Source organism: Pelodiscus sinensis, chromosome 31, assembly GCF_049634645.1.
Source record: "Pelodiscus sinensis isolate JC-2024 chromosome 31, ASM4963464v1, whole genome shotgun sequence".
Lineage (NCBI taxonomy): Eukaryota > Metazoa > Chordata > Testudines > Trionychidae > Pelodiscus > Pelodiscus sinensis.
This window is the reverse complement of record NC_134741.1, coordinates 5,181,480-5,199,459: the sequence shown is the minus strand read 5'-3', so window position 1 is coordinate 5,199,459 and position 17,980 is coordinate 5,181,480. Positions and strand designations below refer to the sequence as shown.

The following is a 17,980-nucleotide window of genomic DNA, read 5'->3' as shown; positions in this document are numbered from 1 at the left end:
AGACAGGGTACCCCAAACCCCAGGACTTGGTCCAGTTCCTCATAGTATGCACAGTGCTGTGGTGCTTCCCCAGTGCAGGAGCTGCGCTCACAGGTCCTCACCTACCCCTCCCGCAATTCCTTGACCTTGGCTCTGACTTGGTCTGGGGTGGGGGGAGGTGGCCTTTCTTTGCAAGGCCGTCAACCATTCAGCCATAAATATCTGCATTCCTCCGCCTGGACTGCAGGGCCTGCAGAGACTCCTCCTTGGACCACAGCTTTATCTCTGGCCCCTACCATGGGAGTGCCCAGCACTTGCTGCCACTTGCTTCCTCCTGCGATGTATCCCTGGAAGGGCCAGAGGGGTCTCTGGGGGCTTGTGCCTGTGACATGGCTCTCCGAGAGGCTGGAAGCGCTCGATCTTAGCCGACTGGATAGTGAAATTATACTAAAATAATTGGTTAAGGTAGAACTAAGCGGTACTTGAATTTCTCTTTATAAACTGGGGTCCAAGAAGGACACCAGCAAGAAGAAGGAAAGGGGAGAAGAGAAGAGGAAGGAAAAGGGAAAGGAAGACCAAGAAGGAGGAGGGAAGACCTTGAAGCAGAACTCACCTCCAAGGCAGCCTAAGAGCCGAAGGGCTGGGACTCCTCTGCACAGCTGTTGCAATGGTTTGCTGTGTGAACTCTGTGGCAGGTGACATTAGGGCTGTGCACTGGAATTATTTACCAGTTTCCCTGGACCCACTTCACCTAGAGCTGTGATGGCCGAGTGGTTAAGGCGTTGGGCTAGAAATCCAATAGGGTTTCCCTGTGCAGGTTCAAATCCTGCTCACAGCGAGGTCTGTCTTTTGCCCACACCTCTTCCTTGGGCAGCAAGGGCCTCTGTGAGTTACCAGCAGTGGGGCTGTTACTATTGGCATCAGGACTGGATTAAGGGTTGAGCTAGTGGGGCAGCTGCCATCAGGCATTTCCTGCCTGGTTCCTGGCAGGCTGCAGCAGTTCCCTGGGGCTGCATTAACCTCCCCAGCACCTGTCAGCAGTGCCCTTCCCCATGCAGCTGTGGAGCTCTGCATGGCCTGCCCCAGGGGACCCTGGGTTGCACACCAGCGGTGGTGGCAGGGCCAGGCTGTGCAGCACAAGAGCATCCTGCCACCACAAGCTCCATGCATGGAGGGGGAGGGGCTGTATATGCACTGTGCACCCAGGGTGGAGCCGCACATGCACCATGAGCCGGGGGGCAGTGCCACATGCCCGGAGCACTAGAATGGCTCAGACTGGCTGTGGTCAGCATCTAACTAATTGCACCATTAGGCCATGTCTTCACTCAGGTGGAGATTTCTGCTGCAATCCATCTCCCAGAGTTTGATTTAGCAAGTCTAGATAAGACTCTCTAAATCAAACCCAGAGGGCACCTGCACCAGCTCTTTGCTGCCATCCTACTTCCACTGTTAGGACACCAGCAAACAGTAAAACCAACTCCAGATATGTGTTGGGATATGGTGGAAAGAAGAGACACCTTGGCCTCACCACAAGGCATCACTAGGAGTTGAACCCAGGATCTTCTGCTTACAAGGCAGCTGCTTTAGCCAACTAAGCCATGGTGCCCTCCTTCAAAACAGCCCTCAAACTGTTCTACTTTATGGTTCCAGAGAACATGTTCCCATTCCAAAGTGCAGCCGTTCACCGTTCCCCTCTAGCTCCTGCCGTGTCTTGAGGCCTGCGCAGCCTAAGACATTAGATTGGCAGCTGGAACCCAAAACCTTTTTGGCAATTGTAGCACCAGGCCCCAAATGGACAGACCCAAGGCAGCCGCCTGGTCCTAAGGACGGGCCTGCAGCCAGGGGGAGGAAGAAGAATCTCTCCTTTCAGCTGGAGTCAAATCAGCAGCCCAGCTAGCTCAGTTGGTTAGAGCCTGGTGCTAATAATACCAAGGTTATGGGTTCAAGCCCCATGCTGACTACACAGATGTTTGGGGAGGGTTAGCTCAATGGTATGAGCACTGGCCTGCTAAACCCAGGGTTGTGAGTTCAATCCTTGCAGAGGCTATTTGGGGCAAAAGTTCATTAGGGGATGGTACTTGGTCCTGCTGAGAAATCAGGGGACTGGACTTGATGACCTCTCAAGGTCCCTTCCAGTTCTAGGAGATAGGCCATCTCCATTATTTTTTTTTTAAAAAGCAATCTAAGGGCCTTTGCTGATCCCCAGCCACAGGCCTCTGCTCTGCCAGCTGAGCTTTGGAAGGGGGCCTGGGGCTGGCTGCTTTGCCCAGGTGGCCCTTGGGTGAGTGTTGGGGCAGGAGAACCCAGCAACACAGGGGGCTCTAATGTGCGCTTCACCTGCAGAAGGACCCTTGAGTGAAACCAGGCAGAAAGGCAGTGTCTTGCTGCCCCTTCTCCTGCCTGGGCCTGGCCTCCCTCCCCTGCTGGGCACCACAGAAAGCCCCTTGGCAGAAGCCAGAGGCCTCAGGCCTGTCCCCTCTGAGGAGCTTGTGCCTCGGCGTCCTGGCTCTCCTCCTGGCTCTCCTGGCTGCCCCCTGAGCGCTGCTGGCCAAAGGAGGCAGCAAGGCAGGAGTGGGGGGAGGAGCAAGTCCCGCTGAGGCCGACAGCTCTGGCTCAAGCCTCCAGCCCCAGCACAAAACCTTCAGCTGGGCCTGTGTGTCTCCCTCCTGCCCCCGCACACGCTCACAGGGGAAAACGTGCCCCATGTTCCATCCCTGCGCCAGGCCTGGGCGATGGGCTCAGCCCTCGAGCAGCCCACAGAGCCTGTGAGGGATGGACTGAGAGCAGGGCCCCACTGACACCCCCTGTCCTGCCCCACTGGTCTGCGTGCGGCGCTGGCACGGGACAGGCAGGAATGGCAGCCAGGACAGAGCAGCTTGGACTGATGAGCGAGTCTCACTTGCTGACCAGACTCCCGGGCGCTGGGCTCTGGGGACAGCCGGGGGGGGGGAGCGGGGAGGAGAGAGGGTGTGAAGACATTCCAGGGGGGGCATGAGGGTTTTCACAAATCAAAAAGCAGGGGGGGGGGGGAGTGATGCCGAAAAGTTTGGGAACCACTGCAAGGGGACAACCCAGCAGGGACTCAAAGTGAGTGCTCCAGGTGAGGTTTGAACTCACAACCTCAGCATGTCTCCTACAAGTACTGCCTTATAAGTACTGTGCGCTGACCCATTCCGCCACTGGAGCAGATATTTGGAGTGCTTCTTCAAAGTACTTAGATTGAAAAAGTCAAGACGCATAAAGTGGAATTGAAGTTTCTGCTGAGCCCTTGTTCTTTCTTTTCACAGGCAGAGCCGGGGGACTCCGCACATCCAGAGACCCCTCCCTCTTCCTCTCTGGTCTCTGAAATAACCCACCCTAGTGGAGCACAAAGCTGCTGGAGGCCAGAGCACGAGAGATCAGTTGTAAGTGGGTCAGTGCTCCCTTTGCACGTGAGAGGTAGCAGGATTCACTCCCATCTTCTCCCACCTGCTCGCTGGTGCTGAGGGGCCAACCCCTTTCCTGCTGCCCCAACTCTCATTCCCACAATGCACTTTGTGCAGGGACCGTTGGTCTTTGTTGCAAGGCGTGTGGCTGGGAGCCAGGACCCTTCCCAAAGTATACAACTCCCCCGCCCCCGTTCTGCTCACGCTCTCTGGCTGCCTCCAGCATGGGCTGAGCTCAGGGGTCAGATGGGCAACCTGCCCTGACGCTGTGATGGCATCAGGCACCTGAGCACAAGTCTGCTCACAAAGCTCTAATGGGCCTCAGACAAGCAAAACCCCCCTTAGTGAACCTCAGGGCAAGGAAGCCAAAAAGCCTGGAGCACAAGGACCTCCCAGCAACTGCCCCAGCCCGTCCCACTGAGATTTAAACTCAGATTGGAGGATTCAGAGTCATTAGTGCTGCCCCTTACACCTGGGACCTAGACAGAAGGCCTGGGGTAGACACCTGGGACACTCAGGTCTCAGACTGGCCTCTGCTCTCCTGGCTTCCCTCCAGCTGCTTCATCTCTCAGGACTCTCTGGCTACGTCTACACGGCACGTTTATTTTGGAATAAGCTCTTCCGGAACAGTTATTTCAAAATAGCACATCTACACTGCAGGGAAACCTCAAAATAAGTCTGAGGAGACTTCCCTAATCTAGACATGTTACCTTGATTTAGAGCTCCAGGGGGAATAACTTAGAATGGCCCTGGGGAGGGGATATTTTGAAATAGCAGAAGTGGAGCATGTACACGCACCTCATTTTGAAATAGCTATTTCAGAATAGGCATTTTTCTGCGTACAGTGAGGTCTACAGAAGTTGGAATTAGCCGTCCGTTATTTCAGAGTTACTTCAAAATAACGGAATTGCTGTCTAGACTCTTGCCTTGTTATTTTGGAATAACAGCCATTGTTTCAAAATAACTTTTCTGTGTGGACAGAACCTCTGTCCTGCCCCAGTTCTGCTGCTTTCTGGACAAACTCCATGTTAGGACCAGTCACAATCTGGGGTCAGTGAGGGTCCGTCCCACCTGAGATGTGTGTTCTACAAAAGCCTCCTGTTCCCCACCCACTTCTCAATACTGACTGCAGACACTTTTCTTCATATTGGGGTGTAGCTCAGTGGCAGAGTGTTTGACTGCGGATTCCATGGTCCTTGGTTCAAATCCAAGTGACACCTGCAAGAGTGTCTATTTAATAGAGACATTTCATTTGTATGTGAACTCTTTGAATGAATACAAACCTGTAGGCTACATCTACATGGCAGGGTTTTTGCTCAATGTTCTTGCACAAAAACGTGCAGAGCACAGCACGAGTGTTCTTGCATAAGTAAATTTGCACTACATTGTTGGAAAACAGTGCTTCTTCCAGAAGAGTTATTCCTCTCCCCACGAGGAATAAGCCCTCTTGCACAAGAGCTCTTCCACAAGAGGGCAGTGTAGACAGGCAACATGAATTTCTTGTGCAAGAAACCCATATGGCTAAAATGCCCATCAGAGTTTTCTTGCACAAGAGAGCAACCACACTGCCATGGACGCTCTTGCACAAAGGCACATCTCTTGTGCAAAGCACTTGGCAGTGTGGACGTGCTCTTGTGGAAGATCTTTTGCAAAAGAACTCTTGCGCAAACAGTTCTTGCACAAGAAGGTTGCAGTGTAGACGTAGCAGTCGTGTTATGATGGTGTTTAGGTCAGTAACTGGGGCCACTAAATGGTGCTTGTGACCTGTGACCTAGGGATCCATGTTGGATCAGCTCAGGCACTGGCTGCTCAGAGACTGGTCAGAACTGGATTTTCCTGCCAAGTGGCACGAGGGTTCCTGACAATAAGCAGCAGAACGGCTCTGCACAAGAGGGTTTTTTTGTGCAAGAAGGAGCAGTGTAGACAGCTCCTTCTTGTGCAAAAGCCTGTGCTGCAAAAATGATGGCTCATTAGGTATGCAAATAATGTGCAGCAATATTCATTTGCATATCTTATTGCTCAGCAATGCGCAGCGTAGTCACAGCTAAGGAAGCCAAACACTGGAATTACCAAGGATTTGCAGCAAACCAGTATTTCGCCAGCGGGTCCCACTGAGGTCGTGGTGCAGGATTCAGACTCACTTGCTGAGGAAGGTTCTAGAATCTCCCTGCTTCACACAAAATTTTTTAAGCTTACACAGAAAGCACAGGGGCCATGTTTACACTGATGGGCTCTTGTGCAAACAATAGGCCAATGAGGCTAAGCGTGGGCTATCACACTGCTCCTTCATGCACAAGAAACCCCTGTGACAATAAGCAGCGGAACGGCTCTGCACACGAAGGCTCTGTCTGCACTGGCAGCGTCTTGCTCAAGAACAAGAATTCTTGCTGCCCCTGGGTGCACCCAAATGCGCTTCTGGGGGGGAAGGTTCCACAGCTTGAAAGGGCCACTGGTGAGCTGTACTTTTGTAGGCCAGCTAGCTCAGCTGGTTAGAGCATGGTGCTAATAACGCCAAGGTCATGGGTTCAAGCCCCATGCTGGCCACAGGGGTGTTTGGGTCTCTGACTTCCCTTCATTTAGTTGCCTGCTATGGACAGGGAAGCAGAAACAAGCAAAAGGCTGAGAGCTTTGCAGGAAGCAGGGCAGAGATCTGGTAGGGGGAGGCTCCAGCCTGCACAGCTCCAGTGGCTAAAAGGGCCTTGGCCTGGCTTCCTGTCCCCAAAAGCAGGGGACCTGATGTCCAAATTCCTGCTGCTGCAGTGGCTACCTCAAGGCACCAGCTGGGGGGCAGGCTCTGGAGCCCAAGCCACACGGGGAGACTCAATATGACCGGGAGGCCTGGAGCATGTGTGCCCTGCAGAGAGGCTGCTGCTGGGGGCCTGCTTCAGTGGCCCAGCAGCTCAAGTTCCTCTGAACCAGCTTCTCCCCCTGGAGCCACCCCCCAGCGCTGCTGAGGCCCCTGACGTGAGGCAGTGGGACCATCAGAGGAAGGTGCCAGCCTTAGCCCTTCCTCCCAGCCCCTCCCCAGTTCTACATTCCTCAACCAGAGAGTTTGTTCTTTCAACAGGGAAAAGTCCTGTTTGTGTTACCAGCAAGGGGAGGTGGAGAGGAGAGGGAGAGGGAAAGGGAGAAGGAAGGGGGTGTGTTGAGGTATGTTGAGGTTGGGAGGGAGGCACAGAGGGCAAAAATGAGGAGTAATGTTAGTTAGTTGGAACCAAGGGGCTGGGTTTGAACTACTGCAGAAAAAAGGACTCTGCCCCTGGAGCTGCCCTGTCCTCTCCAGAGCCCTTACGCGGGCACTGGGGATGCCTGAGTCCAGGCAGTGCCCAGCCAAGGGGGAGGGGTTAGGGTTAGCCCCATGCTAGGTGTCAGCTGCTGTAACATGTGGCAAGAAGATTGACTAGGGACATGTTTTGGGAAAGTTGCAGCTGGTTTCCCTGACTGGGAATTGAACCCAGGCCACAGCAGTGAAAGTGCTGGATCCTAACCACTAGACCATCAGGGACACATGAAACAAGGTTCTTTGCTCACCTACACTAGCCTTTCGCAGGCAATTTTCTGTCCACTTCAGGATGAGCGGGGGGTCCATTCTCCCTTGCCCAGAGGGGACAAGAACAGCCAAATAGAACATCAAAGCAGCCAGACTGGGCCATGCCAGTTGTCCAACTAGCCCAGGATCCTGTCTCAGGACAGCAGCCAATTTCATTGTCCGGAGGGAATCCTCAGGACAGACAGTTATTAAGTGATCCCTCCATTCCCAGCTTCAGGTATACACCAGCTAGGGACACTTGCCCTGTCCATCCTGGTTAAATGCCATTGATTGACCTTTCCTGCATTAAATTATCCAGTTCTTTTTTGGACCTTCTTGTAGATTTCACCTTCACAACATCCTCTGGCAAGGAGTTCCACTGGGCGCAAAAATGCTTCTTTTTTTAACTTGGTTACTTACCAGTTTCGTTCTGTCACCCTGGTTCTTAAGTAGGCAAAAAAATAATTTCTTATTTGCTTTCTGCACCCCTGTCATCAGCACATAAACCCCTGTCCCGTCGCCCCTTGCTTGTCCTTGTCCCAAGCTGAGAAGAAGTTCCATGAACTCCTGGGAGCTGCTTTCCAAAGAAGAGGCATTTCCAGCAGAGAAGATGGCCAAGCCCAATCCCCTACACAAAGCCCCAGGAAATACCAGTGGAGACTGGGAAAGCTCCCTCTCGGGCAGCGCTACGGAATGGATCCGGCTGGCCATCGGGGTGACTAACCCATCAACAGACGAGTCCCCGTGAGACTTCTCAGCCCAAGTGCAGAGACTGTGGAATCTCCCACTCCCAGCCCAGTGGCAGAGGGGCAGCGCCCTGAGGAGGCGGGTCCTGAGGTGGAGGAGACCTTTGAAGGGAACAGAGACAAGGGAGACGTGAGGTGAGAGGAAGGGGAACAAGTCACCTCTCCTCAAGCGAGACATGGTGGGAAACTGCCGGTTCCGGTGCAAGCCGAGCTCCAAGGGCTGGTTCCTGCCCTGGTGGCTCCTTGCAGGGCCTGGCTTGAGATGCACCAAGAAGTGCCGTGTGTGGCCAGGAGAGAGGGTGTTTACAATCCAGACAATCAATGTTTGCTGCACTTCTCCCTCCTCTCAGTGATGCTAAAGCTCAAGGCCAACTCCCCAGGCCAAGCAGCTGGTGGAGATGTGCATGTCAGAGCCTCTGCCCACTGAGCTGTAGCCTTCTGTGCCTAGGGAGCCAGACACTGCCAGCGCTGGAGGGAAATGGGGAATGGCTGCACTTTGGGAGGCAAAGGTGTTGTCTGGGACCATAGAGTAGAACAGTTTCACCAGGCTCCCTGAGGAGGGCACCATGGCTTAGCTGGCTAAAGCACCTGTCTAGTAAACAGGAGATCTTGGGATCAAGTCCCAGTGGTACCTTGTGGTGGACTTTGTTTACTTTTTCCTATGTCTTTCTGGCCTCTGACACTCCAGCACTGGGGCACTTGAGCCCTTCAGCCAGATTCAGACCAGATCGGTCGGAGTCTCTTGTGCTCATCGAGGGGGATTCTGGACTTGCTGCTTTGGGAGCCAGGGTCACATTGCAGAGCTCCCCCAGGGATGTCCCACAGTGCCACCAGCCCAGCACCAGCTGCTCTCCCTGCCCTCAGCAATGTGGCTGCATTTTATCCTTCCCCTTCAGTGACAACCGGCCATTCCCCGCCAGCCCCAACCCCTGTAGCACCCATTCCTTTCCCCAGGAGCAGCGTGAGCACCAGTGCAGTGCCCTGCTGAGGCTGCGGCTGTGGGAGACTAGCCCTTGGCTTTGGAAGGGAGACATGGTGTTAAGTTTCGCCCATGTCTAGTGTGGGGTGACCCACACTTGGGGGGCAGCTGGAGGTGCCTCCTGAGAGCTGATTTTCAGCCCTTCCTGTGTTTCTGGTTCCTTCCAACAGCTCGACTCTGTTATCTAAAAGTTGAGTAATGTGTATTGGGAAGAGGGAATTTCTGCCTTTTCAGTGTCACTAGTGTGGCCTAGTGGATAAAGCATTGGTCTCCTAATCTTGGAATTGTGGGTTTGAGCCTCATCTGAGGTGATAGTTCATGACATTTCCCTTTGGCTTCCTTTTTGCCATAGTATCTGTTAGATGTTTGAACACTGGAGAAGTGTCCCCTGGAACTGCCATTCCAGGGTTATGAGTTTAATTCTTGAAGGAGCCATTTAGAGACGTCTGAGGCAAATCTGTCAGGGATGGCTCTTGGCCCTGCCATGAGCATGGGGAGTGGACTAGATGACCTCTCAAAGTTCTCTCCAGCTCTATGAAATGGTTTATCTCCTAATAAAGAGCATCTGTGGACACTCTCTTGTGCATGAAAGCTCTAATGGCTGTTTTAGGCACAAAAAATCCCTCTTGCCTGTGCACACTGCCTTCTTGTGCAAGAAGCCCTCTTTTCCAATGGTTTACTGTAAATTTTCTTGCACAAAAATGCACATGCAGGGTAAACACTCCACTAGTTTTTGCACAAGAATGGCCATTCTTGTGCAAAAGGCCTGCAGCATAGACATAGCTGTGCAGTGTGAAAAAACCTCACAATAACAAGCTCAAACCAGCAGGTCCCACTGAGACTTGAACTCAGATTGCAGGATTCAAAGTCCTGAGTGCTGCCCCTTACACCATGGGACCTACCCAGTGACCTGTGCATGGGCATTGGGGACACTCAGTTTTCTGGCTGGCCTCTGCACTCCTGGCTTTCCTCCTGCTGCTTCATCCCTCTGGCTACGACTACACGGCACATTTATTTTGGAATAAGCTGGTCTGGAATAGTGATTCCAAAATAGTTTATTTCGAACTAGCACATCTACACTGCCGGGAAACTTCAGAATAGTCTGAGGCAGGCTCCCCAGCGTAGACGACCTGTCTCAGAAGAATAAGTTAGTATGTCCACAAAAAGGGGCTAGTTTAAACTAGCAGCAGTGGCGCATCTACACAGGCCTTATTTTGAAATAGCTAATTTGGAATAGGCGTTAGTCTTTGTAGACTGAGGTTTGCAGAAGTCGGAATAAGCCGTCTGATACTTCAGAATTATTTCAAAATAACGGAATTGCTGTGTAGACTCTTGCATTGTTATTGTGGAATAACGGCCATTGTTCCGAAAGAACTTTTGTGTGTGGACAGAACCTGCACAGCCCAAGAAATGTGATTGGCAGCTCCTCCCCACCATTGTTTTGTCAATTGCAGTGCAGGGTTCTGAAGACATGGACCCAAGGTAACCACCTTGGTTGTCTTCTGCTAAGGCCAGGCTGGAGGGAAAAGAATGGCTCCTTTGAGCTGGAGTTGAACCAGCAGCCTAATGATTACTTGCCAAACACACACTACAGTCCTCCGCTCTGCCAGCTGAGCTATCAAAGGGTGCCCGAGTATTTCTTCTTTGTCCAGGTTGTCCTTTCTGCAAGTCTCAGGGCAAGAGCTCCTCCAAGTATATGGCGTTGCTGATGAGGGGCAGAGGTGCACAGGGACTGTCACAGGTACTTCACACGCAGACAGACCCCCTGAGTGAAACCTGAGCTAGATCCATCCATGTCACAGCAAAAGGAAGAAAGTTGGGTTCTTCTCATGTGTCTTCTTTGTTCCAGAGTCTCTAGGGGTGCGGAAGGGTCAGGTCTACAAAAAGACAAACCAATTGAATGAACCTTGGTCTAGAAACACCCCTGAGGGTTTCCTTCTATCTTTGGCCTGGAAAGGTCATCTGTAACAATGTGGTTTTTCTGTAACCCTATTGGAAGGCCTGAAGCTATTCAGCAGATCTAAACTAAAGCCTTCTTCTGCAGCCAGACTCAAGAGCAGCAGCAATTAGCTGTAAAGCCTGGAGTCACATACTCACATTCCAGCTAAATGACACTGAAATAGTGTCACACTAGGCTGTGAGAAGGGGATCCTGTCCTAATGGCACCCACTGGTACCAGATAAGAAACAGACCTCAAGATGGGTAGAGAAAACTTAGTTAAACACCGATTTGTCTGGCAAGAAACTGCTTATCAATAGTTGTGGTTGTGCAATGGGCATTCTATGATTCTTGTCCTCCCTTTCCTATTGTTTGTCTGTGTGGTTGCTGTCTGGTTTGGATCTGTTTCTGTCTGCTGTATAATTAATTTTGCTAGGTGTAAATCAACTAAGGTGGTGGAGTATGATTGGTTAGGTAAATCACAATAGTATCTTATGATAGTTAGCAAAATTATACTAAAATAATTGGTTAAGATATTGCTAAGCAGGACTCAATTTTCACTATATAAACTGGGGTCCAAGAAGGAGACCAGCAAGAAGAACTTGCCTGTGAAAGAGCCTTTGACCAGAGCTTCCAGGACACCTCTGCACAACCCTGAGTAAGGCAACAAGGTACCCAAGCCCTGAGACCCCCAGCTCAGAGTAGAACATGCCTGGCCCATCAGAGAGGACACTTCAAGAACCTGTGTTTCTATAGGGCTTTGAACTAAGGAGTTGCTGTATGTTAAACAAACACAGTGATCGCTACACCATAGAGGCTTTTCTTTTCTCAATTTTAACTTGGGAAACTATTCTGTTACTAACTCTTTAGCCAACTCAGCTTGCTGCGGGGGAAGGAATTCTCTCTTGTTAATTCTGTGCCCTCAGGAAGGGACCAAACCCCCCTCCCCCATCCCAGGGACTCCAACCCAAACCCTGAGACCCAAACCCTGCCCTGGGGGAGCTCTGCAATGTGACCCTGGCTCCCAAGGCAGCAAGTGCAGAATCCCCCTTGGTGAGCGCAAGAAGCTCCGACAAGCCTGGTCTGAATCCAGCTGAAAGGCTGGACGGCCCCGCTGCTGGAGTGTCACAGCCTCTGTCAACCGGCCTGTGTTTGTCCCGTCTCTTTCAAGGAAGGGCACGGCAGGGCCCACACACCCACCAGGAGTCTCAGGCACCTCTCTCGCACCCAGCTGACCATGGAGCAGGTCTCCGTGGCCCGTGTGTGGTACCCAGGGGCTCTCTCCTGTGAGCCCCCCCCCCCCGAGGGGAGTCTCACACAGAAGTCTTGGGATCACAAGCTTCCTGACACTCTTTTACTGTTCTGGTAAAAGCTGCTCTGGAAATCAGAGAGCACCTAAAGTGACTCCAGTGGGATTTGAACCCACAACCTCAGAATGACTAGTCTAGCTCACACTAATAGCTACAGCTTAGAAACCCAAGACCCTGAATATTGCACTGCAGCTCACAGAAACCCTTGTCTTTTCACTCTGCTTTGCAGCAGGGCAATTGCTGGGCTAGAATAAAGGGAAAAGCTGAACCAGAGGAACACACGCTCCCCCTCCCACACTCAGACCCCCCATACCCAGCCTCCTGCCCAGAGCCTCAGCTGTGGCTTAAACCTGGTTCCAGGGAGAAGAGGCCAATGCAAACAGCCCCATGGCAGCGAGGGAGTCAGCATGTCGGTGGGTGGGGCAGAGAGCTGGGGGCAGATCTTGGCTCTAACTCACTAGGCGACCTTGGCCTGTTCAGTGAATCTCTCCCTGTCTCCATGGCCCTGTCTGTACAGCAGGGACAGCAACACTCACAGCCCCACAGGAGGGGGCTGGTTTAATGCTTCACCCCACGGCCCAGCAATGAGCCCCCAACTCCCCCTGTGCTCGGGGAGCCAGGTTTGATGTGTGAATTCTGTGGGGCAGGTGCCGTCAGCCCTGGGCACTGGGGTTAGTTACCAGTTTCCCCTGCCCTCTGGCACTGCTCAGATCAGAGCTGAGGCGGCTGAGTGGTTCAGGTTTTCGATTAGAAAGCCAATAGACTAAGCAGGTCCACAAAATCCACTAGTTCTGCTGCCCCAGAAAAGTAAATGTGAACCTCAGTCCTGCCCGTCCCTTCCCCTCACGCCATGGGGGCTGGAACACCAGAGGAGGGAGGTGACTGAGTTGGGGGCCACATCAGAGAGGGCTGGGGGCCTGTGGAGGAGGTTTTTTGTCTCTCACTTTTGTGGCCCCTAATTTTTATGTGGGTCAGTGGCCCCCGACCCAGAAAAGGTTCCCTCCCCTGCCATAAATAAAGCAACATTGAAACCTTGTGTGCTGGCTGTAATGTTTTCCTTTCTTTAAAATGAAGTTTGAGCAACTAACATGAGACAGTTCAAACGCTGAATCATTTAATGATTTAAATGAAATTGTTCTCCCCAGCTGCAGCCCTAGCAAAATGGCTGGGGTGTGATTGTGTCATTAGTGGCGAGTGTCCATTAGTAACCAAGAGTCCATGGAAAGGTTTGGGGCGGGCAGGGGCTCAGCAAAGGGGTGGGGTGTTGGGGAAGGGACGGGATAGATCCTGGCTTGCCCTGACATTTAAAAGGTGACCCTGGGGGCATGTGGCACCCTGAGCAGCCTCTGATGTTCCCTGCTTGAGCCCCAGAACCAGCCCTGAGTGAGGGGGGCAGAGGGAGCAGCTCACACATGCCAAGGGGCTGGCCAGGGGCAGGACATGAGCCTGCAAGGCAGCAGTGACATCACAAGCACCTTGTGCAGCACCTCAGCTCATTGGCTGGGAGGCAGTGACCTCACAGAGGGACCATGGCAACAGCCAAGTGGGACAGGCTGCAGGGCTGGGGCATCTCAGAGACCCCCATGGCCTGGCTGCCTGGAATCTCCTTTGTGAGGTTTCCCCTTGAGGGCAGAAGGGATTGAGGGTCCCAGCTGGGAGTGTCTCTGTGGAGATTTCCCCTTTCCCCAGGCTGCAGTGGGAGGGGCTGGGGCAGGCAGGGTTACAGGAGGGGCTGGCACTGAACTGAAGAGAGATCTGGAAGAAGCAAGAGGAAGGGCTGAAAACATCCGATGAGGATGGGATTCGAACCCATGCGTGCAGAGCACAATGGATTAGCAGTCCATCGCCTTAACCACTCGGCCACCTCATCTGATCTTTTGGGGTTTGTTATCAATTAACCAAAGCCATCACTGCCAGGAACCTTTGTGCCACTCGCTGGCTGGCCAGTGACACCCAGGGCGGGAAGGTTTTGGCTTTTCACAATGTCCCCTGGGCTGTTGTACAAAGCTCAGTGCTGGTAACAAACCCAAACACCCCCTGGCTACACCTACCCTGCAGGCTTCCTACACAAGAACTGTTTTGTGCAAGAGTTCTTGCGCAAAATGTCTTGTGCAAGAGCATGTCCACACTGCCATGTGCTGGCTCCCCTTTCTTTGCCACCAGCAGTTGCCATGCTGCAAAGCAGAGAGTGGCGATATCAGGCTCTGTGGTGCAATGGAAAGCATGTTGGAGTTTTAAGCTGCAACAAAATACAGGACTGTGTAGCACTTTAAAGGCTAACAAGATGGTTTATTAGATGATGAGCTTTCGTGGGCCAGACCCACTTCCTCAGATCAAATAGTGGAAGAAAATTGTCACAACCATATATATCAACGGATACTATTAAAAAAAACGAACACATATGAAAAGGAGAAATCAAATTTCAGAACAGAACGGGGATGCGGGGGGGGAAGGTAAATATCTGTGAGCTAATGATATTAGAGGTGATAATTGGGGAAGCTATCTTTGTAATGGGTAAGATAACTAGAGTCTTTGTTAGGACCCCGCTGTAAAGTATCGAATTTTAGCATGAATAACAGTTCAGAGGATTCCCTTTAAAGTGCAGTTTTAAAAGGCTTTTGAAGCAGGATGCAGGTAATTAAGTCATTGAGATAATGTCCTTTCTGAGTTAAAATGGCAAGAAACTGGTTTTTTTCTGTATTTTGTTTCAGCTACCCTAGACTAAGGGTGTGTCTGTTCTACCTAGTTTTGTCGACAAAAGTGGACTTTTGTCGACAAAACAATACCAGCGTCTACGCTACCGCAGAGAACTGTCGATATAGCGTCGACAGAACTCCGCGGTTTTGTCAACGCTGGTATACCTCATTTTACGAGGCAAAACACCTTCTGTCAACGGAAGGTGTTATTGCCTGTAACGTTGCGTCCAGACTACGGAGTTCTGTCGACAAAGCGCCTTGCTTTGTCGACAGAACTCCATGAGTCTGGACGCAAATTGTCGATGGAAGTTTTGTCGACAGTATCTGTCGACAAAACTTCCGTAGACAAAACGCGGTTGTCTAGACGTACCCTAAGATGGCTACTTTTCTATCACTATTTTAAGCTGCAGTGATTCATGTGAGCCCAGCTAGACATTCAAAGTTTGTGGGTTCAAGTCCCACGAGTGTCACTTTAGCTGCTTTCTCATTTCCAGGGCGCAGCTTTTACAGAACAGGCAATCCTTAGGGTGAAACTGGGGTGGGCTTCAGTCCAGACAGTTCCCAGCTGACCCCAGTGAGGATGGAGGGAAGGGCTGGTTCTTGCGGTTGGGGCTGGGAGTTGTTCTGAAAGGGTTCAGGTGCCATTAGATCGTTTTATCCCTCCCTGTCTCCTACCGGTGCTGAGCAACACTCAGGCTATGTCTGCCCTACACTGCTCTTCTGGGAAAAGCTACGCACATTTCAAAACCCAATTTGTGCAGCTTTTTCTTCTGCTTTTTTTTTTGGGGGGGGGGGGGGAAGAGGCTTTTCCGACATTTGGCCTGTTACACTGGGCAAGTCACACAAGGGAGGCAGCAGGCAGAGCCAGCCCAATGCACCAGCCTCCCAGGGCAGGGGAGGCCAAGGCACAAGCAGCTGCCCAGCCTAATTTATCTGGCTTCCCCAGGTTGGCACCCAGGGGCATTATCAGCTGACATTACCCCCCCCCCCCCAGTCACATGAGCGTTGGGCACCGCAATAAGAGAAGACCCTGTGTTTCTGACTGGCTTTGAACCAGGGACCTTTTGCATGTCAGGCAAACATGATAACCACTACACCACAGAAACACATTTCAAGGGTTGGAACTTGTCTGACTGTTCTTTTCCTAGCTCTTTCTAACACCCTGCTCTGCAGCGGAGGGGGATGCTCCTTGTGAACACTCCACCTCTTGTTCTCAGGGAAGCGCCTAATTTCCTCACCAGCCCCTTGAGATTTGTAGCTCAAAGCTGGAGCTGCTGTGGAAGGAGGTGAAGCTACAGAAGCTGACGGGGGACAATCAGCGGGCAGAGGGTTATTTTTTCTCCTCCCTGGGCTGATGTGGCCAGAACTGAGGAGAAGAAAATCCTCTTCCCTTCCCCTCAGAAGATGGAAATTGCAGTTGGTTCTCTCTTTGGTTCTACTAAAGCTGGACCCCAGGACTAGACCTTTTCTTTCTAAAACTCTGGTGAAAACTGAGAGCCAATTGCTCACAGGCTGAGAATGTGAGTTTAGGAAGGGCACTGCCCAGCATAGGGCTTGAACCTATGACCCTGAAATTAAGAGTCTCATGCTCTACCAACTGAGCTAGCTAGGCTGCAGAGATGAAGTTTCCTAATATCCCATCTCAATATAACAGGAGCCAAGTGTTCTCCACTGCCTGACTCAAGGCTCTTTCTTGCCCCTAAAGTGGGGTTCTGGTCTGTGGAGAGGTTTGAACTCGAATCCCACTCCCGACATACCCACTTCTTTCCCCACAAGGAACGGCCCCATTTCCATCTCTCCAGGGACAGGAGAAGGGCTCTGGCTTGTTCTCTGCAAAATGCTCAGCCTGCTTCATTTTCTGCAGGAACGAGTGGGATCCATGCTCCCTGTTCCCCAGTGACAAGTGTGTGTCCTCTCCCCCCTTTCTACAGACACAGCAGGCCAGGGGGCTATGAGCCTCCAGAGGCCCCTTCCTACTTGGCCTCCCACAAAGCTGGGGGGAAAAGCTGCTAGACCCCAGCCCTTCTGGGCCAAGCCATGGCAGAGGTAGCAGGAATCACTCCCATCTTCTCCTGCCTGTGCCCTGGTATCCCCCAGGTGTCCATGTTGTTCACTTACCTCTGGGCTTTGGGCACCTGCCCCCATCAAACCTAGTTTAAAGCCTCCTCACTAGGTTAGCCAGTCTGCACCCAAATACTCTTCCCTTCCTCGACAGGTGAACCCCAGCGCTGCTGAGCAGCCCTTCCTGCAACAGCATCCCATGGGCAAGGAAGCCAAAGTCCCCTGCCCGCTGAGCTGTAGCTTTCTATGCCCAGGGGGCCAGACACCACCTGGGCTCGATGGCTGGAGGGAAGTGGGGAACGGCTGCACTTTGGGAGTCAAAAGTGTTGTCTGGAAACATAAAGAGTCATTTTAAAAAAACTTTGGAGGAGGGCACCGTGGCTTAGCTGGCTCAAGCCCCTGTGTCATAAACAGGAAATCCTGGGTTCAACTCCCAGTGGTGCTTTGTTGTAGCCCTTGCTCACATTTACTTATGCCCTTCTGGGACACAGAAGAGGCCTCCCCTGGCCACCCATGGAACTGCTGGTTCAGGAAAAGGCTGATTTGAGATGGGTGTTGGGAAGAAGGAAACCACAACCCAGGAGCCCCTGCAGAAGCTGCTGGCACTGGCAAGGCAGGGCTCTGACTGCAATTGCTGGGACAGGAGAGCCAGCACCACACACCCTTGTGATTCCCTCTGGGGGTCAGGTCAGGGCCTAGAGAGCCTGAGGGTGCAACCTCTGCAGCTCCTGCAGCCATAGAGAGTCAGGGTCTGTGGGCATCAGGTGCTTCTCACCTGTTGTTTCCTTCTTCCAAACACCCCTCCCCAATCAGCCTTTTCCTGAACCAGAAGTTCCATGGGTGGCCAGTAGAGACCTCTTTTGTGTCCCAAAAGGGCATAAGTAAATGTGAGCAAAGGTTACAACAACACACCACTGGGACTTGAACCCAAGATCCACCGTTTATAAGAGAGGCACTTTCGCCAGCTAAGCCATGGTGCCCTCCTTGAAAAGGGCTTTGAAACTGTTCTACTTTATGGTCCCAGACACCCCCTTCCCATTCCAAAGTGCAGCCGTTCCCCATTCCCCTCCAGCTCTTGCCATGACTCAAGGCCTGCGCAGCCCAAGACATTTGATCCAAAACAGAACTGGATAATTTAATGCAGGGAAGGTCAATCAATGGCATTTAACCAGGATGGACAGGGCAGGTGTCCCTAGCTGGTGTATTCCAGAAGCTGGGAATGGGCAATAGGAGGGGTCACTTAACAATTGTCTGTCCTGAGGATTCCCACTGGGCAATGAAATCGGCTGCTGTTGTGAGACAGGATCCTGGACTAGT

The 17,980-nt window shown here is 52.1% G+C and overlaps 1 long non-coding RNA gene and 9 other non-coding genes across 10 annotated transcripts in view; 3 read left to right on the top strand and 7 right to left on the bottom strand.

The window, feature by feature from the left end:
- Nucleotides 1–17,980, top strand: part of LOC142821651 (uncharacterized) — a 262,426-nt gene that overhangs the window by 18,258 nt on the left and 226,188 nt on the right. The gene's annotated exons all lie outside the window — the stretch shown is intronic.
- Nucleotides 736–817, top strand: TRNAS-AGA (transfer RNA serine (anticodon AGA)). Its single transcript has one exon. It is a non-coding gene; the product is annotated as a tRNA-Ser (tRNA).
- Nucleotides 3,072–3,165, bottom strand: TRNAI-UAU (transfer RNA isoleucine (anticodon UAU)). The gene is made up of 2 exons: nucleotides 3,128–3,165; nucleotides 3,072–3,107 (listed from the first exon to the last, which is right to left on the bottom strand). It is a non-coding gene; the product is annotated as a tRNA-Ile (tRNA).
- Nucleotides 5,875–5,948, top strand: TRNAI-AAU (transfer RNA isoleucine (anticodon AAU)). Its single transcript has one exon. It is a non-coding gene; the product is annotated as a tRNA-Ile (tRNA).
- Nucleotides 6,838–6,909, bottom strand: TRNAE-UUC (transfer RNA glutamic acid (anticodon UUC)). Its single transcript has one exon. It is a non-coding gene; the product is annotated as a tRNA-Glu (tRNA).
- On the bottom strand, nucleotides 9,486–9,557 carry TRNAQ-UUG (transfer RNA glutamine (anticodon UUG)). The gene has a single exon. It is a non-coding gene; the product is annotated as a tRNA-Gln (tRNA).
- Nucleotides 10,194–10,283, bottom strand: TRNAY-GUA (transfer RNA tyrosine (anticodon GUA)). Its single transcript is given in 2 exon segments — nucleotides 10,194–10,229; nucleotides 10,247–10,283. It is a non-coding gene; the product is annotated as a tRNA-Tyr (tRNA).
- Nucleotides 13,695–13,776, bottom strand: TRNAS-GCU (transfer RNA serine (anticodon GCU)). Its single transcript has one exon. It is a non-coding gene; the product is annotated as a tRNA-Ser (tRNA).
- Nucleotides 15,636–15,708, bottom strand: TRNAV-GAC (transfer RNA valine (anticodon GAC)). The gene has a single exon. It is a non-coding gene; the product is annotated as a tRNA-Val (tRNA).
- TRNAK-CUU (transfer RNA lysine (anticodon CUU)) lies at nucleotides 16,142–16,214 on the bottom strand. The gene has a single exon. It is a non-coding gene; the product is annotated as a tRNA-Lys (tRNA).